The sequence below is a fragment of the Myodes glareolus genome, chromosome 12 (genome assembly GCF_982192425.1).
Source record: "Myodes glareolus chromosome 12, mMyoGla1.1, whole genome shotgun sequence".
Classification (NCBI taxonomy): Eukaryota; Metazoa; Chordata; class Mammalia; order Rodentia; family Cricetidae; genus Myodes; species Myodes glareolus.
The window spans coordinates 35251337-35277907 of NC_142037.1; the positions used below are offsets into that span (position 1 = coordinate 35251337).

The 26571-nt window shown below is 45.5% G+C and overlaps 1 protein-coding gene and 1 pseudogene across 5 annotated transcripts in view; one reads left to right on the plus strand and one right to left on the minus strand.

Moving 5' to 3' along the window:
• Pebp4 (phosphatidylethanolamine binding protein 4) overlaps positions 1-26571 on the plus strand; it is a 236452-nt gene that overhangs the window by 27264 nt on the left and 182617 nt on the right. The gene's annotated exons all lie outside the window — the stretch shown is intronic.
• Positions 3484-4639, minus strand: LOC125392376 (ribosome biogenesis protein NSA2 homolog; annotated as a pseudogene).

A 26571-nucleotide genomic window follows, 5' to 3' on the forward strand; every position in this document is an offset into this window, starting at 1 on the left:
TGTGACCAGAGGACCACCCGCTTCTGCCTTGGGGTCAATTTCAACATTCCTTTCTTTTCTTTTTTTTCCTTTTCGTCTCTCCAATGAGAATATGAACTTCTCCAGGGCAAATGTCTATATGCCTGGGAAAGAAGCAAGATCGTAGGTAGTTCTCATGAAGCGAGATTCATGCTGTGATACAGAGCGGAGTGCAGGCCACTGGGAGTTTTGTCCCTTGGTAATAACAGGGTACGCGTTATGATTTTCAAAGCACTTTCCCTGTTATGACAGTCTTTTCTGCATGCTCTATGCCATACTATAATTTCACACTTCCTATCTCAGATCAGTCCCTGTAGATAGGCTAGACGGGTGTGGGGCTCTGTCTGAGGGAATCTGAGATCCAGAGAGGCACAGAGATTCTCCCCAGATGCCCTAAGAGAAGAAAAGTGTGATCTGGGGGTAAAACTCAGTTGGTAGAGTTCTCGTCTAGTAACACTCCTAGGCCTGATCCCCAGGGGTGAAGAAAACCAAGTGTGGTGGTGTGTGTCTATAATCCCAGTACTCGGGAAATGGAGGCAGAAGGATGAGTTCAAAGTCATTCTTGGTTACGTGAGCGTTCGAGGTCATCCTGGACTACAAAAGACCCCATCAAAAGGATGCACATGGACCTAGAGCCCTGTCCTCACTGACTTGCTGCCTCCAGGCCTTACCTGAGTCTCGTCACTACCCGGGGACATTATTTTCCTACAACATGGAGACCAATGCTCTGATGTACTGACTTCTAAGTCATTCACTATTACCTACTTCCTTCCATCCCCACCATGCCCAGAGGTTTATATGGAGATATTTACCGGCCCTCCTCCCTGCTGCCAGGCGCTGAGCTGAGCGCATCATGAATGTAACCACACTTAAACCCCGATGCCACCTCGTACAGTAGATTCTAGGAGACCAAGGTCTGGAAAGATTCCTTGGCAGTAGAGTCCAGAATGGAGCTCCCATCACTTCTTACTGCTTCCTGTGGGGACAGTGAGCCCTGCCACATGGAGGGTGCTCTACACAGTCCAACTGCCACCTCCGGCTGTGAGTCTGGAAGCACCCCCCACTGCCCCCACCACCACGCAGTATACATGGCCCAGTCCCTTTCCAGAGTGATAGAAAGAACACAGGTCTAGATGCCCAAAAGTCTCTCTCCCCAGATTCAGGAGAGAAGCCAGGACAGGAAAGCAGAACAGGTGGATTGTAAGGTTACCCCGGATACCAAACACTTTCCTTTACAGATATGTGAATGTAAATGTCCATAAATGCCAAGTGTCTTAACCAAGGGACAGGTGGAGGAGGCTTGGTGCGGGACAGAGGTGTGTGCACATCGTGGACTCGGCATTTCTTTGCTGCTTTTGGGTCTGCAGGGACAGAGTGACATTTAAACATAAAGACCTGTGTTCTTTCCACCACATAGGAATGAAGAGAAAGTAGACCATGGGGCTAAGGGGAGTGTCCCCCCTCCAGACTTACCGCAGGAGGGTGTGGTGAGGGAAGAGAATGCAAAGGTGCTCTAGGGGTACAGTTCCCTAGCCTGCTTGTGGGTAGGCGGAGAGGGCCTTCTGCTTAGTCTGGGGCTGCAATGAGAAAAGTCACCACCAGGGGGTGATAGGCGACCGTAATCCCGCCCCAGATAATCCAAAACTCACTGCTTGACTGGGGACACCAAGGCAGGAAGGCTCCTGCTAGTTGGTGGCGAGGAACCCATAGGTAAAAGCAGAGTTCTCCATGTGGGTCTGGTAGGAAGTGTTAGGTCCCAGGCCCTGCTGGGTCCCCGTCCAGTGTGAAAATGCATTTCTGTTATGACAATACAAATAACTAGAAGTGAATCCTTTCCATTTAAAATGCCCCTACTTAGCCCCTAACTCCTGATTAACTGGGTAAAACGGCTGATAGGAAGAACAAGAGGTTACCTCCTGCTGCCTACCCCAGATCACAAAGAGTTTGGAGAAGTGCGTGTGGCTCCCTGCTCAGCTTGGGCTTCCCCAGCCTACAGACTTCCTGAGGGGAAGCTGTGAACCGTGAAAGCTGCCTGCCTCAGTTTGCGGAGGAAGCTCGGAACCAGGGACCCTAAGAAGGTTTAAACTTTGGTGCTGCTGCCTGGAGCTCTGCCACCTCGTCCCCAGTCCCCTAAGATTCCTTGTTCTCACTGTAGAGTCCCGAGACTATCCCTTTCAAGGTTAGGAGCCCAAGGGCAGTCCTCTGTGGAGTCCTTCTTGGTCCCGTCTGGGACGTTTCCCCCAGTGGGCGTCTCCCTCTTACTGGACACAGATGACTTCCGGGACCCGTACTCCCTGAACTGGCCTCTTCTCTTGTTCATTCTCTGTCCTCTCTCTGGTTGTCTCTCTTTCCCTTGGGTGGCCTTATCCACATACCAGTGACCTCAATCGTCTTGTGTGACTCTCATATGTGGTATGTTCAACCCCAAGCATCCGATCCCCTTCTTCCCCCTCACCAAACCCAGTCCATCCTCAGTTTTACCTCCAGGATGGGCGGCAGGTGTAGCTTCTCCGTCTCTCTCACGGTGCCACTCGGGCACCAGGGGAACCGACTAGAAGCCAGCTACACTCTCCTCATGGCCCAGGATGAGCAGTAGCCACCCCTCTTTTGACTTAGATTGTTGTCACAGTCCCTCACCCAGTTTCCTTGTCACCAACCACCTCTGTTCATCCCCCCCCCCCAAGGCCCGGCATGTTCTCAGTGCCGCCATCAGAGGGAGCCCTTAAACCCACTGGTCCCGATCAGTTCAAACCTTTGCTCAGAATTTGTCATGCTTCCCTTTCCTGAGTAAAAGCCTTATCCTCAACCTTTCTGCTATGTGTCCACCTAACCTAGCTGGCTTCCCAGCATTCCAAAGGTCCTTTGTACACACACACACACACACACACACACACACACACACACACACACCATACTTGCAGGCCTCTTTCACTCCCTTTTGGATCGTTGCTTGAAGGTCACCTCTTCAAGGAGGTCCTGCAGAATCCCCTTGCTCCCCTCGACTTCTCACCCTCTTGGCAACCTTTCAACCTAGTCTAGTCTCTCTCTCTCGGAGTCAAGAGCTCCGAGTTTTGCTAGTTTGTTTTTCTGTTGCTACCACCAGCAGCTAGAACGTAAGCTCTGGGAGGGCAGGAGCTTTATCCGTTTATCTGCTTCGCTCCCTGCTGCACCGCAAGCTGGAGGACGGTCTGCACACAGTAGGTCTGCACACAGTAGGCTCTTAGCACAGGTTTGTTGATCACATATGATTTAGTGAGAAGTTTTTTCTTTCTTTCTTTCTTCCTTTTTTTTTTTTTTTTTGTAAAGCTGAGCAGTTGCTGTCATTGTTTGTCTGTTCTTTTGCTTTTCTTTGCTGCACACTAGTAAGGGTCCTTGGTAGTATTCAGAAAGATCACAGCCATGGTGTTTTTCCTGACGGCTTGTAGTCTTCTGTAACAATTTGGAATGACTTGTATAAACTCCCTGTCAAACCAGCAAGACCGCATCTATGCACCCATCATCTTCAGGATGGTTGGCAACTTGGGCACGCTTTCCTCAACCCACCTTGCCTTCCTGTGTCACTAGGCCCAACTCGCTCACGTTCACATCAATAACTGTGCCTGTGGCGGTTACACCCAGAGTCGTATAGAATGGGGATGATGGATGCCTTTTCACACCAAGCATTGGCAGGCAAAAGGTAGCTTTCCGCTCAGGGTGTGTGACACGGACTATTTTGAAAAGCAGGTCCATCGGCCTAATGAACTTTTATATTAAGGTGGTTTCCTCATACAACCATTGCCAGTAAGGCAGACTTTAGCAACCACCCTCTTCCGTGCCTTCTTTCTTTCTTTTCCTGCTCGAATAACTTTCAATACTTCTGTTCCGCTGTGGGACAGTGGTCTTTCATCCTGTCACTTGTATTATTTTAATAAAATGCTGACTGGCTAGTAGCCAGGAAGGAGGTATAGGCTGGGTGACCAGGCAGGAAGTAGAGGCTGAGCAATGAGAATTCTGGAAAGAGGGAAGTTTAAGTCTGCAGTCGTGACCCAGCCGCAGAGAAAGCAAGATGTGACTGCCTCGCCAATAAAGGTTCTAAGCCACGTGGCTAACAGAGACAAGATTAATGGTCTAGCTTAAGATGTAAGAATTAATTAATGAGAAAAGCCTGATCTACTAGGCTGATCAGTTTATGATTAATGTAGACCTCTGTGTGTTTACTTGGGACCAAACGGCTGTGGGACCTGGTAGGACAGAAACCTCTGTCAATACCGTTCCTCCTTGGGCATGGACTTTGTGTAGCGGGACTTCCCGCTTCCCCTCCTTCTCTTTCCATTTCTGCTTGCTCCTGTTGGAAGGTGCTCTTGCTCTGGCCTGTCCCTCTCTGTCCAGCAAAGGAGCACATAATGCTCCCGGCAGGGTCTTCTCCCGCTGTTTTCTTTGCTGTTTCTCTTTTCATGCGTCTCAGTCATTTGCAGTTTTTTAGCGTGGTGCTATATTGATGGTAGAGCTTAGCCTTCAGGTCAATTTTTTTTTTGGCCTTCTTAACTGTTCAAGGGTCTTCTGACTTTCTCTTTTTCTCATGGTAATCCAAACGCTACCCATAGCACCTACAATACAACTCAGTGTATTCACTGTGGAGCATGATGACAGCAGGGGAGCAGTCTTCTGAAACTTCTGGGTCTCGCCATTCCTGTGTGCAAAGTCTGTTGGTGTCTGACCCTGACGCTGTGTAGATGGTGGTGGTGGTGGTGGTGGGGATAACAAAGTGACTGATAGATAGTCTCAGCGGTCCAGGTGACTGCTGCAAACTTATAACTTGACAGTCAAAGCAAGGCCGAGCCTAGGTAGCAGGAGAGTGAAAATCAAAGTTTTACTTTCTCTTCCTTCCTTTTCTTTCTCCCTCCCTCCTCCCTCCTTTTCTTTTTCTTTTTCCTCCTCCTCCTCCTCCTTTCTTTCTTTCTTTCTCTCTCTCTCTCTCTCTCTCTCTCTCTCTCTCTCTCTCTCTCTCTCTCTCTCTCTTTCTCCGTTGCTGGAAATCAAACCTAGGACCTTGTCCACGCTAGTTCCCCTTCTCTACACCCTCTCCACTTCCTGTCTGACAGAAAAGAGTCAAGGAAATAGAAAGGAGACATAGTGTCTCTAGTTGAAGAGAAGCTGATCAACAAGGTCAGACTCAGAACTATGCAGGCAGTAGATACTCAGGGACCCCCGAGGAGTGGACTACCATGTCTCTTACCTGTCAGCAGCCAGAGAACTGACTTTGGTGAAGAAATGCAAGGGATAGGTGGAAACAGGGTATGGGGTCAGTGGCAGGCATTATCTCTTGGGACAGGACAGGGGCCATCTGAACCACCTTTGTTCACAACCATGGGATCTTCCTGGGACTCTAGGGTTCCTCGAGTAGGGTTGGAGTGGAGAGAAGAAAAACACTAGGGGAGCAGACACTCTAGGTCCTCTCTGCACCCAGTATTTCTTCATGATGAACCATGTCACTGAACTCTTCACCAAGTCTATCTTCCTTTTTGTTTGTTGGTTGTTGTTTGAGACCGGGTTTCTCTGTGTAACAGTTCTGGCTGTTCTGGAACTCACTCTGTAGACCAGGCTGACTTTGAACTCACAGAGATCTGCCTGCTTCTACCTTCCAAGTGCTGGAATTAAAGGCATGAGCCACCATCGCCCAGCGGATCTCCATATTTCTAACTTGCTTGTAGCTCTCCATACATCTGGGGCTCCCCATCCTCCCAGATAGGGAGCCAAGGCCGTGTGAAGTATGTCTTGCGTGGTGTGTAATCATGAAATGTCTCTTTCCTCCTCCAATCATTAGCAGTGTCCCAGAGCCCCCAAAGGAAGGTGTCAACAAGGCCAAGGTCAGACAGGCAGGAGCAGGTGGATCAGGTCCTGCTTCTGCCAAGCACTGTTCTCTGAGCCAGCTCACCAGGCTCCTGCCTCAGAGCTCTCAGGGAAGTGTGTGCTCCGCTGCCAACCTGCCTGAACCCATGGTGGCTTGCAGCAGTTGATGTAACCCAAACCCAACCCAGAATAACCAGAAGGGCAGCATTTGGGTCACATCAATGTGTCAGAGTGGTGGCCTGCCTAAAGAGAGGATCAGACGATAGCCAATCAAGGCCAGGACAGATGTGAGTTACAAGATTTAAAAACTGCTACATTCCCCAAAGTGCCTCGCAGAGATTAGAATCCCACACAAGCATTTATTGTCTTTACACATAAGGGTTCTTGAGAATCAGTATCAGAGAGATGAATAATCTATAGGAAAAGGATGCAAAGATGCTATCGGATGATTCTAGGAAAAAAAAAAGAAGGTTCATTAAAAATATTGGAGGTTGAATATATACGGTTAAAAACTGTATTTTTTTTAAGACAGGAAATCTTGTAGCCCATGCTGACCTCAGATTCAATCTTTAGTTGAAGATGGTCTTGAACTTTCAGTCCTTCTGCCTCTGCCTCCTAAGTGCTGGGATTACAGACATGCCTCGGCACATCTGGTTTGAATGCAGTACTCGGGACCAAATCCAGAACTCTGAGCATGCCAGGCAAGCACCCCACCAACTGAGCTGCCTCCTCAGCCCCACATTAAAATATAATTTTAAAATGGTATAGACGTTATGCGAAAGCATCCAGATGGCAGTTTGTCTCCTTATCTGAAAGGGGAGAGTGCACAGCAGACACAGGGAGAAGTTGCTGCAACCTCTTGGGAAGATGATCTGGTGAAGCGTACCCAAATTATTAGCATGTCCGTCTGTATGGACAGTAATTTTAGTCCTAAGGAATGTATCCTAATCAGATGACTTAATCAGCCGCAAATGGACATTTATGTAAAGGATGTTCATTGTAGTGTTATTTAAAATAGCAGGGGAAAAAATGAAAGCCATCTAAACGTGCAGTAATAGACAGGCTGGAGTGAATGTACTCTATCCATATGAAAAAAATACCAGCAAGTCATTAAAAAAATGACATTCTTAAAGAATATCTTCGCTATTGAAAAGCTACACAATATACGTTAAGTGAAAGGAAACCAAATGATAAAACAGTAATTTTGCTCTAGCCCCAATTTTTTTTGAGTGCAAATTAAAAAAAAAACTAGACAAATAGGGAATGCATCAAAATGTTGACACTGGATCATTTTGAATGGTGGGATTCAGGGTGAATTTTATTTTCCTCTGTACACATCTCTGTGATTTCCATATGTTCTCCAATGAGCAAGTATTATTTTAATAATAAAGAAAAAAAATGCTATTTGGGGAGGGGAGAAAAAGTGACTGCGAAGAGAAAAGGCTCCGGCTACCCAAATGGTCTGAGAGCTGGTTGCTGTGGAAACCGGAACTTTGAATTGCCCAACTTTTTGTGAATTACTTTGCTGCTCTGCAGGCTTAGAGCAGGCGCAGGATTCAGCTTTCTTCAGGCTGACACGTGCCTGGGGGGTGGGGGAGATGGAAACTGGGGGCCCTGGTTTCATTCTGCTTTCCTTTCTTCTCCCAAAATGGGGAGGGCCCTTGCTCCCACAGTAGATGCTGAGATGAGAGCCGCTGAGCCTGCCCCTCTGATATGGCTTCTTCTAAGCCTCTGAGGAACATTTGATGGTTCTCGTACCTCTCCCAGCCTGGCAACCAAATATGGGGTTCCAGTCACCAAAAGGGGGTGGTGGCGGGTGACTTTATTTGCATGCCAGCTCAATGAACATCCAAGGGTATGAATCAAAAAGCAATCATTTGCAGAGTTCAGTTTGTAAGCAAATGTCTCGCTTGCTCTAGCCTGGTCTTGTCTTCCTCTTGTGCCATAGGAGATAGTGCCCACCTGGAAGCAAAGCCAAAGGTGGAGGCTGGGCTCCTGGTAGTCCTGGTTGAGCGGTAGCGGCCGAAGGGCAGGGCGAAGGCACTCTCCTCTGCTTGCTCTCAGGCCACGGCATGACTTGCCGCTGCCATTTGCAGATCCCATCGGGAACTCTTGGGTGTGGAGAACGGATTGAGGCAGCCACAAGTTGGAATTTTAAAGAGCCATGTGTCCTTTGAGCGGGAGCCCGGGCTGGGGGCTTCGCAGGCTGTCGCTTTGTCCCGGGGACCAGATGGAACTTGTTTTTCTTTGCACTCCATGGTTTAACCCTTCGTTGTGCTCCCTCCCCAGCAGACCCGTTCAGGAACTGCTGCCTCTGGGGTGAGGAGTTGGGGGATGAAAGGGAAGTCAGGCATTTAAGTCTCAGAGACGTTGCTTGGGATTGCCTCCTCGCCTTTTTATCTCCCGCCCGCCCGTGCCTGGTTACTTTGTTGTATTTAGCAGGCACAGGCATGTGCCAGACAGGGCTCTGAGTACATTGAAAATACTAACCCATCTACTTTTCAGAGTCATTATTCTCCCTGTTTCACAGATGTAGAAACTGAGGTCTAGAGAAGTTAAGCAACTTGCCCATGGCCACACAGCCAGGGAGTGGCAAAGCCCAGATCTGGATCAGAATACTGCTTAGTTCTGCCCCTGCCTCACACTTATGCATCTAAACACAGCCTCATTTCCACGTTTTACATACCAGGTAAACAAATCCTGTTGTTAATGTTTCTGATGGAGTTCTGTGGGTTTGCTTCTCCCAGGCAAAGGCCACACCCCTTTGGGAACCTAGGCAGATCCAAAGGTGAAGAGTGAGTGCTTGAGGGACTTGAGTTTCAAGACCAAATCCCCAGGTCCAGGGCTGGACCCATCCACTAGGGTCCTGATTCCTAGTCATTGATTATGTAAATGACTATGCAAATGACGATCAATGGCTACTTAGCCCCAGATCACCGGGTTTCCTACCGTTCTCACCTTGTTGTTCTCAACCTGAAGAAAAGTCGCCCATTGCTCTGTTCTGATGGAGTGTGGCTCCTGAAGATTCCTGGACTCAGGTTTATTGCCCTGTGTAGTTGAAGCACAGCAATGGAACTGTATCAGCAAGTGTGTGGCCTATTGAGAGGTGGCTAGGAATTCCTCCTGGAAGGGATTAATGTCCTTATAAAGTGAGATCTTACCAAAGTAGATTGTTATCAAAGAACGGGTCTGGCCCCTGCTCTTTTCCTGACTTCCCATCTCACCGCAATTTCTCTGTGTCTCATCCCCTTCCCTTCTTCTGTTGTCTTGCGTGTGGTCCCACCATGGGAACCCTCATCAGGGGCCGTAGACACGAAACCACCTGGTCTTGGACTTCCAGCCTCTAGAACTATGGGCCAAGAAAACCTCTTTTCCGAAATAATCTCTGTCTTATCATTTCTGTAATGCTGATAGGACTGGGACCCTACCGGGTGCCAACCTAGCCCTAGGTCCAGGAACCAGGTTGGTTATGAAGTTAGCTAACACTCCTCCCACCTCCTTAGACAGATTTGTGCTCTTGGAGGGAATTGGTGGCATTCCTTTCCGATGTAGGGGCTTGGGGAGGAACAAGCCTTCTCCTGGTCCAGCCAGTGTAGTTTTTAACGTCGCCTATCTGTTGTCTACACAGTCCTACACAATGGAGGCCACCACCAGAGTTCTAATGACCTGTATTCATTAGAAATAGCTGGGGGTATTTAAGTCTTGTTTCCGTTGCTATAATAGACTACCTTACCCTGACTAGGTTGCACACAGCAGGGGCCCAGCCTTGCTCATTACAACATTACAAAATAGCAGGGGCTACTTTGCATAGGTTCATCTGGCTTTGTATCTCTACTAACTATGTTTGTAACCACTGGGGTGCGGAGGGCAAGCGTAGGACCCCATCCTTAGGGCAGTGTTTCAGAAAGGGGAAAGAGGATCTTAAGAACTTGGGAGAGGTCCAGCTGCCCTGATCGGGGTGGAGACTTATTTTCTTGGTGCCTGGCCTGCTCAACAAATAGAGATTGTAACCTATACTTATGAGGAATGCAGGAGCCTTCTCCAACTGCTCAGTGGTATCTTAGGGATCAAGGAAACTTGTGGGGTTTCTTGCTTTTCCCTGAAACTACCCAAGACTGCTAAAATTATTTTAAAATTTATTTTCCTCCTGTCATCTGTCACTTCTTGCTGCTGTCAGAAGATGATTAGTATCCTTATGGTCCCTCTAATTCTTGACAGGATGGGAAACCTAATAGCAGAGAATGTCAGAATTATGTCTAAACTAAGAGTAAATAGTCCCGGAATGCGGATGTGAATCTAGGGCCTGCAGTTTTAGCTTAGTCCCAAACATGAAAGATGCATTTGTGTGACCTTTCCTCATTGGTGGTGAGGACCAAGAAGGCCACACAGTGCACAACCTCAGCTCAGTCCCCACACGCAAAGCAAGGCAAGACTGAGTTCAGCCCCCAGTTCTGTATCTAGCTAGCAAACGTACCTCTCGGGGTCTTTTGGCCTCATCTGTAGAAGTGGATAAAAGGACTGAAGAGATAGCTCAGTTGGTAAAGGGGCGGGAAAACCCAAATGCGTTCCCTAGAACCTATGCGATAGTGGTGGTTGGGGGAGAGCTGAGCATAGTGTGGTATGTGCTCGTGATCTTAGCAGCAGGTGGGGGCAGGTGAATCCTGGGGGCTCACTGGCCAGCCAGCTTGGCCTACCAAGTCAATGAGATACCATTTCAGAAAAAAAAAAAAGGTGGCATCTGTGGAATGGCAACCTGTGTTTTCCTCTGGCCTCTATGTGCATGCGCAAACACACACACCCACAGGGAAAATATACTCAAGGGCCTGGAGTCTTTTCCACAGCAGGTGTTCCACTAAATGCCATCTTGTACTCCCCCAGGGTTTCTGATACTCAGCCGTGCTTAGTGGGATGGGTGGCCTCCCTCCGGAGTTGTGATCTCCTCCTGTCTTTCATAGAAGGTTGCTCCCTTTCAACTCCCTCACCCTTTCGCCGGCGTTGGACCAGTCCTTCAGGGTTGGGTGGCACATCTTCCTGTCTTCTGTTCTCCAGTCAAATCCTGCAGAAGCAGAGGCTCTAGCCAGAGGGCACACTGGCAGGTGGCCATAGATTCCCCACTACCAGCCGGGTCTCCTGTCTTTCTAGAAACTTCTCTGAGCCATGCTTTTATTACCACCTACCTGATGGCCACAGGTAAGGTTGGTCATCCAGGACATTGACTTCTTTTTTTTTAATTTTCTTTTTACTGATATTTATTGAGCTCTACATTTTTCTCTGCTCCCCTCCCTGCCTCTGCCCTCCCCTTCAACCCATCCCCTTAGTCCCCACGCTCCCAATTTGCTCAGAGATCTTGTATTTTTCTACTTCCCATGGTAGATTATATCCATGTATGTCTCTCTTAGGGTCCTCATTGTTGTCTAGGTTCTCTGGGATTGTGATTTGTAGACTGGTTTTCTTTGCTTTATGTTTAAAAACCACTTAAGAGTGAGTACATATGATAATTGTCTTTCTGGGTCTGGGTTACCTTACTCAATATGATGTTTTCTAGCTCCATCCATTTGCCTGCAAATTTCAAGATGTCATTATTTTTCCCTGTGGTGCAGTACTCCATTCCGTGAATGTACCACATATTCCTTATCCATTCTTCGGTCGAGGGGGATTCAGGTTGTTTCCAGGTTGTGACTATGGCAAACAATGCTGCTATGAACATAGTTGAGCACATGTCTTTGTGGCAGAATTGAAGATCCTTTGGATATATACCCAAAAGTGGTATTGCTGGGTCTTGAGGAAGGTTGTTTTCTAACTTTCTGAGAAATTGCCACACTGACATCCAAAGGGTCTGTACCAGCTTGCATTCCGATCAGCAATAAAGGAGTGTTCCCTTTACCCCACAACCTCTCCAGCATAAGTTGTTATCAGTGTTTTTGATCTTGGCCATTCTTACAGGTATAAGATGGAATCTCAGAGTTGTTTTGATTTGCATTTCTCTGATGGCTAAGGATGTTGAGCATTTCCTTAAGTGTCTTTCAGCCATTTTAGATTCCTCTGTTGAGAGTTCTCTGTTTAGGTCTATACTCTATTTTTTTATTGGGCTATTTGTTCTTTTGATGACCAATTTCTTGAGTTCTTTGTATATTTTGGAGATCAGACCTCTGTCTGATGTGTGGTTGGTGAAGATCTTTTCCCATTCTGTAGGCTGCTCCCTTTCAACTCCCTCACCCATTTTGTCTTGTTGACTGTGTAGGACCTTGACTTCTTATGCCAGGTTCTGTGTGGTGGCACACAACTGTAGCCCCAGCACTGGAGTGGCAGAGGCAAGTGGATCTCTGTGAGTTCAAGACCAGCTTGGTCTACATAGCGAGTTTCATGCTGGTCAAAGCTAAACAGTGAATTCCTGTCTCAAATGCAAAATAGTATTCCTGACCACCACTAATGTGTGATTCTATTATCTCCTTCAACTTAAAAAAAAACATCTATTTATTTGGGGGATGGGCACGTACCACAGGGTCCTTGTGGAGGTCAGAGGACAACTTGGAGGAGTCAGGTTTTTCCTTCTCCTGAGTGGGTTTCAGGGATCTAACTCAGGTCATCAAACTTAGCAGCAAGCCCCTTTCACCCACTGAAAGGGGTCGCACCAGCCCATCACCAATGCACATAACTAAAGAGTCTTTGACCTGGGCAAGTGTGATGAGGCTGAAATGCCCCCATCAAACCTTGTATCTAGGTCTGTCTGTGGACTTCTTTGAGGATTTTCATGGTCAGGGAGCAGGTCATGATGGGAAATGACTATGTGTCAATTACTACTCAAAGTTCGTGTGTGTGTGTGTGTGTGTGTGTGTGTATTGTGCTCTCTCGATCTCCACTTTATTACCTTGAGACGGTGTCTCTCACTGACCCTGGACAACAGCTCCAGGGGTCCTCCTGTCTCCACTCCCCACAGTGCTGGGGTCATAGTTGTATACGTGGCTGTGTGCAACTTTTATGTGGGCGGTCGGTATCTGGAGCTTACTCCTCATGCTCAGACAGGAAGAACTCTTACCCACTGAGCCATCTCTCTGGCTCCCCAGGTTCTTTGCAAGCCCCACTGTCATTTCCACTTTCCATATGGAGAACCAGGATGTTGTGTCTTGCCCTGAGTCACTACTGTTGAGCTTCAGGGCGGGCCTCCAAAGTCCATGGATGTGTCTCTGTAGCTAGAGCAATGGGTCACAACCTGTGGGTCTGGACCCCTTTGGGGGGTTGAATGGACCCTTTCATGGGAGTAGAACATCAGATATTTACATTATGATTCATAATAGTAGCAAAACTACAATTATGAAGTAGCAACAAAAATGATTTTATGACTGGTCACCACAACATGATTGAGAACCTCTGCTCTTGAGGCAGTGTACCGACCACTATGCTGTACTGCCATTACGCTTTAACTAACCATGACACACTTCTGTGAAGCATTCATAGCGGGGAACAGCAAGGGAGGTGGGGCTCAATTTCTTGTCCAGTCTGTTGGTCTGTTTTTCTCGATGAGGCCAGTCCCTTACCATCTTCCTCAAAATCCCCTTTCTGGACATAAGGGAGATACTGTAGCCCTGCCCTGACCGTTGTCCTGTAGCCTAGGGAGGCTTAAGCTTTTGTTTATGTTTTGTTTTGAAGATGATCTCTTATTTATTCTTTGACAGTTACATACCTGTAGGAGATGTATCTTGATCATACACACCCACCCTCAACTGCCCCATCCCATACTTCCAGACACCCAGTATTTCTCCCTTTACCTTCATGGCCTTTATTCTATTTTATTTTATTTTGTAATCCACTGAATCTAGTTAATGCTGCCCGCTGGCTTGCTGACTACTAATGCTGGCTGGCTTAACCTTATACGGATCTTCTGCCGGCAGCCACAGCTGCAGTGAGTTCATGAGTATCATGGCCATGTCACATAACTGCTAGGTCATACCCGACAGACAGCACTTCTTTTCATCTTTTCAGAAAAATTTTTAAGAAATTAAGTTGTGTGTAAATGTGTGTCTGTATGTGGGGATGTGGACATGAGAGCTGGTGTCCGAGGAGGCCAGTAAAAGGTGTTGGGGTCCCTGGAACTGGGGTTTCCGGCAGTTGTGGGCTGTTTGACATAGTGACCAGGAGAGGAACTGCTCCGCAAGAGCGGCCTGTGCTCCCAACCACCGAGCCACCTCTCCAGCTCCACGAAGACAGATGTCACAGCACTCTTTCCCATTTTCTGGCTCTTACCCTTTGTCTGCTTCCTCTTCACCTGTTTTCTCTAAGCCTTGTAGGGGTTGATGTGTGTGTGTGTGTGTGTGTGTGTGTGTGTGTGTGTGTGTAGGGGAATGTGTAGGGGGATGTCTTCGCAAACCATAGCCCACAGAGTATTGATCCACCAGAGGCAAGAAGGCAGTTTGGTTCAACAAGACAATGGCTGGTGTTGCTTCAAACTTTGAAAGTCTGACCTTGAGTAGTTTATCGTAGGCCTTTTTAAACACAGCACAATTTGGAAAAATTTCCCTGATGATCATCAATTCAATCCTGTGCACCAACGCTTAAGACATGACAACATTGGAACTGTGTGACGTGCAAGTGACATCCTCCATAAAGAGAGGTTCTGTGGATTAACTGAGAGCAAGGCTCAAGATCAGGGAAGGATCTGGTGGGGTTTGGCCTCCCAGAGAGCACAATGGTCACCAGTCTGTTAACCACATCTGCTCCCAACCTGCCGGGTGGAAAACAGGTCAGACTGTCTTCCTTTGAAGAGGCCGCCCTGTGTGTTTAACCTTCCTGGTTCCCCTAGTGCTTATCTGTGAGCCCAAGAGCCTCCAAGCCTCCTACAGGCAGAGGTAGCCCATTTAGAGCTAAGCACTCAGCAGTCCCTCGTTCTTAGCTCTTTCTCTAGCAATCAGTGTTTGCATTGGTGCTCACTGCAGAGAGAGGCTGCTCCGGCCAAGACTAGCCTATGGGTATAAACACAGATATTTAGAAGGCAGTTTGAAACATAATCAAAATAACAGCAGAAGGTTCCCCTAAGGGCCTATGAGCCTGGGCTTTGGATCAGGTTTCTAATACCAGTAGGAAGTCCCTCCTAGGGAGCAAGACTCAGACCCAATCACAGAGCGGTTGGTTACCCTTGTGACCCTCATGCCATTATCACACCAGTGTTTGTGGTCCAGTGGTCCAGCACTGAGGAAGACCACCAATGTCTTTTCTCCCCTGGCAGCCTACACAGTACCTTCTGGCACTACACAGACTAGCCCGTTTTCAGGTCAGCCTCAGCTGACTTCTCCATGCTCTACAATCGGATTGTGCTGTTTCTCCAGCAATAGGGCCTTACCAACGTATAGCGGGCAATCAAGAGCAGTGGCAGGACCTAGAAAGATGGCTCAGTGATTAATAGTTCTTGCCGCTCTTCGAGGACCTGAGTTCATTTCCCAGCACCCACGCCAGGCAGCTCACAATCACCTATGGCTCCAGCTCCAGGGGATCTGATGTCCTTCTTTGCCCTCCACTGGCACCCAGACATATGTGACATGCATGCACAGAGGTATACGTGCATACACATAATTTTTTAATTTAAAAAATAACAATGACAACAGTCTGTGTTGTTTGGGATGGGAGGCTCTGGGGCAGTAACTTGGAAGGAGGTATTTTAGACCCGGCATTGAGATTTTCCTTTAATAATCTGTGGCTTCTGGGGCAAGCATTGTTCACCCATTTAGGGTACCAGAGTTCAAATTCCTTTTTAAAAATTACATTTTTTTTGTTAGTTTACAAAGAAGGTTTTCACATATTTTTTGTCTCTAGCAAACCCACCTTCGCTCCTGCCACCCCATCTCCACTTAACCCTTTAATCCCCAGTATTCACCCCTTCACTTCCATATTGCATGTGCCCTTTGTCCCCTTACCCTTTACGGCCTTGAACTCTTGGTATTCTTGCCCCAGCCCCAGTGTCTGAAGGGCCCAGGAGTTCAACCATGCCTTTCCTCTACAAGGGGTAGCTCATATACCCCAGGATTCCTGAGAAAGGCTTACTAATTGCAGATCAAAAAGAAATCAGGGAAGGAGGAACTACCGTACGCCCAACAGTCTATCCATCTGGGGCAAGCCATGAGAAGAGCACCCCCGTAAGGAAAAGCAGCTGTGTTTATCTTCAGCGCAGGCAGGACTGGAGCACGGAGCACTTTGGTGGAAAGCCTGCACGTTAGATTGAGCTGTTGGTGACTGGGAAGATTGGCCCCGTGTTCTGAGCTGCAGTGGGCAAACCTTTCACTTTGCCATAACACAATCTCAAGGATCCAAGGCTTAAATAGTAAACATTTATCCTCCTAATTCTGGAGGCTCGAGTTTCGAATCAAGGTGCTGGCAGATTCTTTGTCTTGTCAAAGCCCCGTTCCTGTGCTCAGATTGTATGAGCACTCACTACGTGCTGACATGGTGGTAAAAGGGGCGGAGCTCTGCTGTCTGTTCTCATGGGGCACTAATTTCATTAAGAGGACCCCGTCCTCCTGACCTAATCGCCTCCCAAAGGCCTCATCTCCAAATGCCGTCACAGTGGGGGACGGGGACTGTGAATTCGGGGAACAGCATTTAGTCTACCACATAAGAGAGTGATTCAACAGGGCAGCAGTTCTAAAAGGCGCGAGAACGCCAGGGTTCTGGTCTGGGCGTGGGGCATTGAAGATGCTATCAGATACTAGGCAGATATTGCAAAAAGAATGCTCTTATATTGTAAGAGTTTGATTTTCAAGGGAGTCATATGGGCTGGAGACAGAAATAGATTTGAAACCTACCTCTCCAAGAACAGTTTCTCAACAGCAGAACAGGAGCCAGGATACCTATCTCACCAGGTTGCTCCAAGTTTTGAATAAAAACACAAAGCATGTATGTATGCATACTAGGGGCGGAGAGCTAACGGTTGCAAGTCAAAGGGCAGCGGCAAGCATGGAGGAAATCGGGAAACCACTCTCCCTTGTCAGCCTTCCACAGGCCCTGTCCTTGCCATATTCCTGTCCCTGTGGATACAACAGTAACCCTTTCTGTGCCATATCCCACCACAGGTGTCCTCATCTGACTCTTCTGAGTCTCTTCTGCATAGCACATCACAGGGTAGCGACCGAGGGAAACTTGAGCGTTAGCCATCCCCAGGGACTTTGCTTATGCTAAATAGTAAGAGGTTAAGTAGTCTTAGTCTAAAGGAAAAACAGAAGAAGGAAGAAGAAAAAGAGGAGCAGGAGGAGAAGGAGGAGGAGGAAAAAGAGGAAGAGAAAGGGGAGGTGATGGAGCAGCAGGAGGAGGAAAGAAGTTTTTCTCAATTAGTAGAAAAAATATAGACTTTTTGCTCAATTTTAGATGTTTCTTCTATAATCTTGAATCTTTCTCACATATCAAAGACCGTATAAAGTCTTGGTCTCTGCTGTGCCTGGGGGCACACACCTTTAATCCCAGTGCTCGGAAGGTTGGAAGGAGGAGGTTTGGAAGGCTGAGGCAGGCCTGCTGAGCTCTGGGAGTTCAAGGTCAGCCTGGTCTCTGGATTGAGTCCCAAGGACAACCAGGGCTACATAGTGAAACTCCATCACCAAAACACTGACCAACCAACAGAACAAACAAAAGATACATCGTATACGTGGACATTTGATTCACACACATGTACACAGACATATACAAGAGGTAGAAAAGCAAGGACATAGATAAAACAGTTGCCTTTCGCATCTGTAGCTTCTCCATCCTTGAATTCAACTAGTTATATTGAAATTCAACTTCTTATATGAAAAATATTTTTAATTAAAAAATGCATTTAATGTGTATGAGCATTTTACCTGAATCTTTACCTGTATATTTCATGCATGTGTGGTACCTGAGGAGCACAGAAGAGGGCATCAGCTTCCCTGCAACTGGTGGTCAAGAGAATGTGCCCCCACGTGGGTGCTGGAAACCTAACAAATGCTCTTATCTGAGCCATCTCTTCAGTCCCTGAAAAAAAATGTCTGTTTTTTATTACCATAATGTTTTTACTGACTCTTCGGGAATTTCACACCATGCGCTTCAATCCCGCTCATCTCTTAGTTCTTCCTGTGACCCTCCCCTCCATAACCCTCCCCAAAGAAAACCAAAAAAATTAAAAGTAGAAAACAACAACAAAAGCTAAAAACATCTCGTCAGCTCCTCTGGGCAAAGCCTGCTCCTCTGTCAATCACAGCCCCCTCTCCCACCAGTCACAGCCGCCATGTCTCCAGCTCCTCCCTACTTAGCTCACTCCTCTCCCCCATTTCCCCGCCTCTCCATCACATATTCATTTGCTGTAGTGGTACCGGAAGCTGCGGTGTGCCACATGGCAGACTCTCCTGCCCAAACTGCTGTGCTTACAAATATTGCAATGAGTCTCGGGTCTGGTTCAAGGCCTCTGGCTTTCGCTACACCATCAGTGCTGGCTCCTCACTGGAACTCCTCTCAGATAGCCTGCTGTTGACCTAAGCCATGGAGATGCTGTGGCTGTGGCTCCACGGGATGGGTCCTGCATAAGCTCCCGTAGCTCGTAGGTGGGGTAGATATTAGGGTGGGCCGATTCAAGGCCCTGGATCTGAGTAACTGAGTCTACTAACCCGAGTCTCCAAGTGGCTTCCCCTCTGGAAGATGGGTGGGGTCGGTTCCCCTGAGCCCTCCCCTGAGCCCTCCCCACTGTCTATGCCATTGAGCTATGGCCAGTGATGGGCGGGGCCAGCTCTCTATGCCTATTACTGGCACTACAGACCAAAAACCCTGTAATTACAAACATATATAATGGCCTCTGTGTTGAACATTTACATGTACAGACATTTCCCTGTGATTAGTCCCGAAACAGGGACAGAATGACACTTCTCCAGTATTAGCTCGAGACATACATGAAAGCGTCTGGGAAGATGTGTGTAGCTTTAAAGCACCTTTTTATATAAGAGAACATTACATAGGTCATCATTTATGTATAAGGTGTTATTCCTTATGCTCTGGTCCCTTTAAGGACTAACCACGCCCACTCCCAGCCACTTCTGACCTCTCTCGTAGCCATCTTAACTCTCTCTTCTGTCCCCCGTCTCTTGGCATGTGCACACGTGTCTCTGTTTCTCTCTATGTTTGTCTCCATGTCTCTCTGTCTCCCTCTTCTTTAAGTAATAAATGTCTCACTCTTCTTTAAGTAATAAATATTTAGCTTTATGTTTACCCTTACATCTATTTATTATGTCCTGTACGCCTTTTATCCGCCAACTTCACCTGCCAGCTCTGTCACTCGCTGCATGAAACCTGCACCCATTCTGGTGGCAGCCTCTGCCTGGACTAGCCTGCCTCGGTCACCCGCCAACATATTATCTTTCAAAGAACAATATAAGGGATGAATATTTTGGAATCTACATGAGGGGAGGTCTGGAAATTATACTTTTAGATAGTAAAGGAAAACAAAGTTATCCATTTTATTTGATTTAGGAATGGATAAAATCTAAATATATCACACACGTACATATTCAAATGTATTATACGTTGTAGTTTGATCTCAAAGGTCCCTTATAAGCTTGTTGCAAACATTGATCCCTAGCTGGTGGTACTATCTGGGAAGGGCTGTGGAATCTAGCTGGTGAAAATATGTCACTGGGTTAGGCGTGGAGGGACACACGGGCTGGTTCACGGTGGCAAGAGCTTGTGATGGAGGCTGTTCCCACCACAGCAAAACAGGAAGGCCCTGGCAGTGTGTTCCTCCATGCCTTCCCTACCACGACAGACGGACACCCCAGAAACCATGAGACAAGTTAAGTGCCTTCTTTACATTGTTTCTCTCAGCTATTTTGATCAGAGCAGTACAGAAGTAACTTGCGTACTGTATACGATATACCTTGTATATTACATGTTTATTACATGTTATTAAACGTAATAAGAAATTACGTTTCTTATTACATGTGATCTGCACGTGCAGAGAGGCTGTCATTTATCAATGTAAGGTGAGAAGTCTCGAGTTGCAGGATGGAGAGACACTGATTGTGGAGTTGCAGGTGTCATGTTTGTGGACGTAGTGAGATGTTGAGGCACCCAGCATTGTGAAATCCTGTCTTACGTATGGTGGCTCGCTCTGCCCTTTGTCGAGATGCTCCTCTCAATGGCCGAGTTGGGGTGGCTGCTTGGCCTCCACTTTGCAATGAGAGAGTCAGACCGAGGACAGGGTGTCGAGGGAAATGAGAAACGAAATATCTGTTTTCACAAAATGCTCCATGAACAAAGGAAAGGTAGGGGTGCACCTGACTCTGCCCCCAAGGGGCCCATAGAGACAAAACTTCCAGATGATGAAGGGAGATCAAAGACTCTGCTTAGCCTCAGGAAGCAGGATGGACCCCTGATAGTGTTCCCATTGAACACTGCAACTGTCAGTTAAAGAAGCCACCAGTTGGAAGTGAGGGGCCGTCAGGGCCGAAAGTCGACAATGACTGATCATCATTGGGGTTAGCTCCAATCCATTCATTGCCCTAGATCAGACTTTCATGATCCCACACCAACCAATGCAGCAGCAGTGGATCTCTGAACTCTAGTCTCTGTCCATTCTCCAGATTAGCCTCCTGACCCCCTTTGGGCTCCCACATCACCCCACGTTCTGATGGCATTTGCTCCATAGCACATCAGGAAGTGACATTCTGGGAACACGTCCCAGATTCTGGTACCAGCAACTTTATGGCCGATGTTTGTCACACATGAGACCTGCCCCAGGGAAGAGGCACTATGAGACAGTAAGGAGGAGCTCAGGCAGGCAGGCGAGCATGAAGAAATCTGCCCCGCAGAAGCACAGCCTGTGCCACCTAGGCTGGACTCACAGATGGGTCTCGTGTTCTGGGGAAAATGGCAGAGCCTTAGTCAAGCCTGGAACATCAGCCAACTTACTGGAATAGACACGTAAGACGGGCTTATTATCAAACTGGACACCGTGGATGAAAGAACCAATGAACTTGATGTCAGAACAAGACACGGTCTAAACAAGCAGAAAGAAGCCTGGTGGACAGGCCAGAACATCTAAGCCGCATGAGGCAACATGAGACAGCCTAACATACATGCTAGTAAGACTCTGTTAAGAAAAAAAGACAGAGCAGGGTCAGGAGAAATGTCTGGCAAGATGATTACCGACAGCTTCCCCAAAGCAATGGAAGACAACAAACGGCAGAGTCATGAAACAACAGAACTTGAATCAGGATTTTTTTTTTTTAAATCACCCACATATCATGACCAAACTGCCTAAATCAAGACTCTCTGAAGACACCAAGGAGAAAAAAGAAAGCTGAACTCCCCTCATCGAGGTATCTCTATGTGTCCATGAAGGAGCTGTCTTCGGGGGACAGAGTTGGAGAGGCATGGAGGGTGACCATGTATGTAAAACAACCACCCCCAACATTCCTGCAGCTCTCTAAGCATTTAGATTGTTCCCTCTAGGTTACAACACAGAGCTCCTGACACTTTGCTTTCATGTGGTATAGGATCTATTAAGCTCAGTCGTTGTCAATAGCCCACTTAGCATATAGGCTCACACCCACATAATACAGCTAATTCTCTGGGTCTAGACTCTACATTGGTCCACAAGAGCCAATAAAATATTATCTCATTTTGTATGTGTACATGTGTGCGGAGGCCAAGGAACAGCCTCAGGCATCATTCCTCAAATGCCACCCACCTTGTCTCGCTGGGGCCTGGAGCTTGCCAATTAGCCTTGGCTGCCCGGCCAGCAAGCCCCAGGGAGCTGCCTGTCTCTACCTCCCCAGCGTTGGGGAGTGTTTACTTCCAAATCTGCTGTTTTTACATGGTCTAACTTGGGTCCCCATGTTTGCATGGTGAGAACTTTGCCAGCTGAGCCATCTCACCAGTTTAGCTGGTGGTTTTTTACCATATCTGGAAGCGTCATTGTCGTTTCTTCTAAGTTTTTTTTTTTCTCTACCTCTTTCTTCATGGGCTCTTTTACTGACAAACCTGGTTACTCGGAGATGCCCACTTCTTGCTGATGATTCCTATTGCTATGCCTCTTTGTACAGCTCACCCTCTGCCACCTCCCATTCGCTTCATGTTTTATCATAGGCATTGAAACGCATCTCTTAAAATTCTATGGGAGCATCTTTGGAAGCTACTTTCCACCTCTCTGGGGGGAGGCTGAAGCATTCTTATACTTCGTTGGATATAGGAAATATGGTTATAAGAACTTTTAATGGGCTGGTGTGTATTGCTCTGAGTATCTGAACCGTTTCTGGAGCTCTCCCCATTGACTGAGTTTTGTCCTTGTTAAGGCTCAGAGTTTCCTGCGTCTTCGCATGCCTAGTAAGAGATTTTAGGTGCCAGACCTTGTGAATCTTTACTTTGTTTGTGTGAAGTGCAACTGAAATCTTGTAAACAGGTCTCAGCTTTGTTCTAGCATGCTGCTGGATTCATTAAAACACTCCCATTCTTCCTGGAGTTTGAAATAATGCCTTGGGAAATGAAACCATGACAGCCATTTTTTCTAGAGCTGTAGCACAGATAATAAAGACCCAGAGACAGGTACTGGGGTTCAACCTGAAGATGAGAAGAGCAAAGCTGACAACCACTAGAGAGAACTTTTACCTCTACCAGATCTTCAGAGCAAAGATGCGAGATCTCCTCTCCATCAGTCTTCTCACTCCACTCCACACTGAGTTCCTGTCTCTTTTCCCTTTATATTCCTCTCTCTGCCCAGTCATATCACTCCTGTCTCCACCTCCCTAGTGCTGGGATTAAAGGCCTGTGATCCCAAATGCTGGGATCACCTTTGCGTGAGCTCTGTTTCTCTTTTAGACAGCTTTACTCTCATGTAGCCCAGAGTGGCCTTGAATTCACAGAGATCAGTCTGCCTCTGGCTTCAAATCCTGGGATTAAAAGTATGTGCCACCACTCCCTGACCTGTATTGCTGACTAGTATGGCTTCTTTGCCCTCTGATCTTCAGACAAGCTTTGTTTATTAAAACACGAATAATATACCACTATATTTCCCCTTTTTGTCTAAAATAAAAAGGAGGCTATAACTAATATAAGAAAAACTATACACAATAAGTATTATATCTATATATATTATGTACAAGCAATAAATACATCAACAATGTCTAGTCTATTTGCATTTGACAAATTCAGAGAAAATACTCCATATCTATCCTATCTTGGTGATTTCAAAGTCTTATATCTAATTTACTTTCTATCATAACTTGCTTTCTGCACCTGGTAAGCAAGGAAAACTATAACTATTTAGTCTTCTGCTCCCTCAGAGACCCAAGAAGGAAATAATATTAACTGAGTAAGCAGGATTGTGTGGTATACCTGTAATACACTTTATATTATAATAAGCAAAATACTGCTTCATTTTCTTAGAGCCATATGCTGAAGTATTGTCTGTCTTTATTTGTATAGGTATACCCTTTATGGCCATAATTTTTAGCAGTTGTGTGATTACCAAATAAGGCTTTTCTGAACTTGAAGCATTGCCCATTGAAAGCCTGAATAAATATTAATGGTGTGGTATACATATTTTAGTTTTCCAAACTCTACAAAATAAAACACATCCGTATGCCAGATTTCATTTCTTTAAGTAACCTTTGGATTACTTCCTGCAGGTAGTGGTGTTTGGTTTTATAAAGAACAGGTAGGACATTTCTTTGACTTGTTGACACATGATGAAACAGTCTTTTTAAAAACCTTTGCTATTGACATGATGTTTTTATGAAATTCTGTATTTATTTATTCATTCATTCATTTATTTTTTGAAACAGGGTTTCTCTGTAGCTTTGGAGCCTATCCTGGAATTCCCTCTGGACCAGGCTGGCCTTGAACTCACAGAGATTTAACTATTTTTGCATAATGCAAATAGTAGTAAATATGTTGAGAGGTTCTTTAAAATCCCTTAGTACCATGAGAATAGCATATGCTTCTATTCTATGTTCTATGGACAGAACCATAAGGGCTTTATTCCACTTTACTTAAATGTTCTGTTTTGTAACCTGCCTTTCCTATTTGATCTGCATCGATACAAAATGTAGGGACTCCAGTTACTGGTGTGTCCTGTACAATGCTAGGAAGGATCTAGTTGTTCTCTTTATAAGTTGAATTTTCTTACTTTTGGGATAGTTGTTGTTAATCTCTCCCAAAAATTTCTACAAGCTCTTTGACAGGGTTCACTTTCTTCCCATAATTTTTCAGTTTTATCATTATTAAAAGGTACTATAATTTCCGCTGAGTCTATTCTTGCTATTTGATGAAGTCTCTATTTTCCTTTTAGAATTAACTCAGAAACCTTTTCCACATAAGTTTTAATGTTTTTACTCAGCTTATGTAGTGAAAAGATATATTCTAAGATAATATCTTTTCTTTGCATCAGAATTCCTATAGCGGAATATTTAAAGAGTAATATGACCAGAATGCAGTTAAGATTCAGATTCACACTATCTATGTGTTCATTCTATAATTTCTTTTCAGTCAAAGCCAATTCTCTCTCCTGCGACTATTTAAGTCCTTGTAACAATTTAAGGTTTTGTTTAAATTAATCAGTTCATCAGGTTTTATCCCAATAGTGTGAGAAGTGTCTCCTAGCCATCTTTGGAAGTCATTTAGAGTCTGCAATCAATCTCTCCTAATTTCTACATTATGGGATCTAATTTTTTGTAAACCAGTTTTAGAGCCCAAATAATTAATAGAATCTCCTCTTTGTATTTTTTCAGGAGTAATTTGTAATCCCCAATGAGGCAAATTTTTCTTTACTTCTTCAAATATTCTTTCTAAAATATCTACATTTGCATCAGACAGTTATCCATATAATGGTAAACTATAGATTCGGGAAATTGCTTACATATCATTTCCAATGGCTGACTTACAAAATACTGGCACGGGTAAGGTCATTAATATTCCCTATGGGAGAACCTTCCATTGATATCTCTTAACAGGTTGAGAATTATTATAAGTAGGCACTATGAAGGCAAGTTTATCTCTATCATTTTCTTGTAAAGGTATAGTGATATAGTGAAGAAACAATCTTCTAAATCAATAACTATAAGAGGCCATTCTGTAGGCAATAGAGAAGGCAAAGGAATGCCAGGCTGTAGAGAGCCCTTTGGCTGAATCACCCTATTAATAGCTCTTAGATATGTTACCATTCTTCATTTTCCAGATTTCTTTTAATAGCAAATACAGGAGAATTCCAGGGGCTGACTGATTCTTCAATATGGTGAGCATTTAATTACTTCTGTACCAGCTGTTCTAAAGCCTGAAGTTTCTTTATTGTTAAAGGCATTGTACAACTCATACAGGTTTGTCTGTAAACCATTTTAAAGGTAGGACTGTTGGTGCTTTTGGAAGATCAGCAGCTGTAGTGACCTGTTCTTGTACAATCTGAATGGTCAGTGACTGTCCTTTATAATGTATTTCCCAGAAATATACAATAATTTATGGTTTGTTTCGAAGACTGGGGGAATGTTAATCTGAGTATTCCATTGCTGTAGCAAGTCACATCCCTACAAATTCATTGCTATGTTAGCCACATATGGTTTCAATATTCCTTTCTGTTCTCCTGGCCCTATACATTTGACCCATCTCACACTCTGCTTTACCTGAGATAAAGTTCCTATGCCTGAAAATTGAACATTTACATCCCGAAGAGATCAATTTGGATGCCAAGATTCTTATGAAAGTATTGTTACATCTGCACCTATGTCTACCAGAACTTCAATGACAATGTCATTTATTCGTATTTTTAATTTTGGTCTTTGTTCATTTATAGAAGTTTACCCAACTACTCACTGCATGATTTTTCCTGAATTTTTTGTTTTCTCTTCTGTAGCTGTTTTATCATTCAGAGCAGTATGATTCCTTACAATCGGCATTAGGTTCTTTAATTGCTCTGGGAAGGAGTTTCCTCTATGATGGCAGGAAACAATTGAACTGGATTTGGCATAGGGGCCTGCAAGAGGCCCCCTCATGGAGTTTCTGGATGACAAAAGATTACCTTAAGTATTCCTTGTTGACCTACATTCATTAGTACACCTGCCCTTGCCATATCTTCTACATAATTCAGAAGAGAGGGGCATTCTGAATGGATTGTGCTTAGAAACAACAATGTTTCTAGGAATGCCCTATTTAAAAATACCTTCTAAAGTCACCTTGTTTGCCAAGATTGAAACACTTGACATTTCAATTTTTCTTTTTTTTAATATTTATTTATTTATATTTTATGTACATTGGGGTTTTGCCATGAGTGTTGGGTCTCCTGGAACTAGAATTACAGATAGTTGTGAGCTGCCATGTGGTTGCTGGGAATTGAACCCAGGTCCTCTGGAAAAGCAGTCAGTGCTCTTAACCACTGAGCCATCTCCCCAGCCCTCAATTTTTCTTCAAACCTCTGAAAATCACCTCTTCTATCCAAGTATCATCAGGGTCATAGGATTCAATATTAACTATATCTTGGATCCATTTCTCCAAAGGTGCTGACCTTGCCTTTAATGACCTGATTATCCTTATGCATAGAGACTCAATTATTTGTCTAGCTTCTGAATTTGGTATCATTTTATTTACTGCTGAAATCAATCTTTGTAAGAAATTCATAAAGAATTCCTTTGTTCTGTGTATATCTTTAAATTCCTCAATTTTCTTTCGTATTTCTTTAATTCTGTCCAAGCATTCAAAGCTGTTGCATGGCATAAAGCCAGGGTGTGGTCATCATATACACAGATTGCCTTTCTA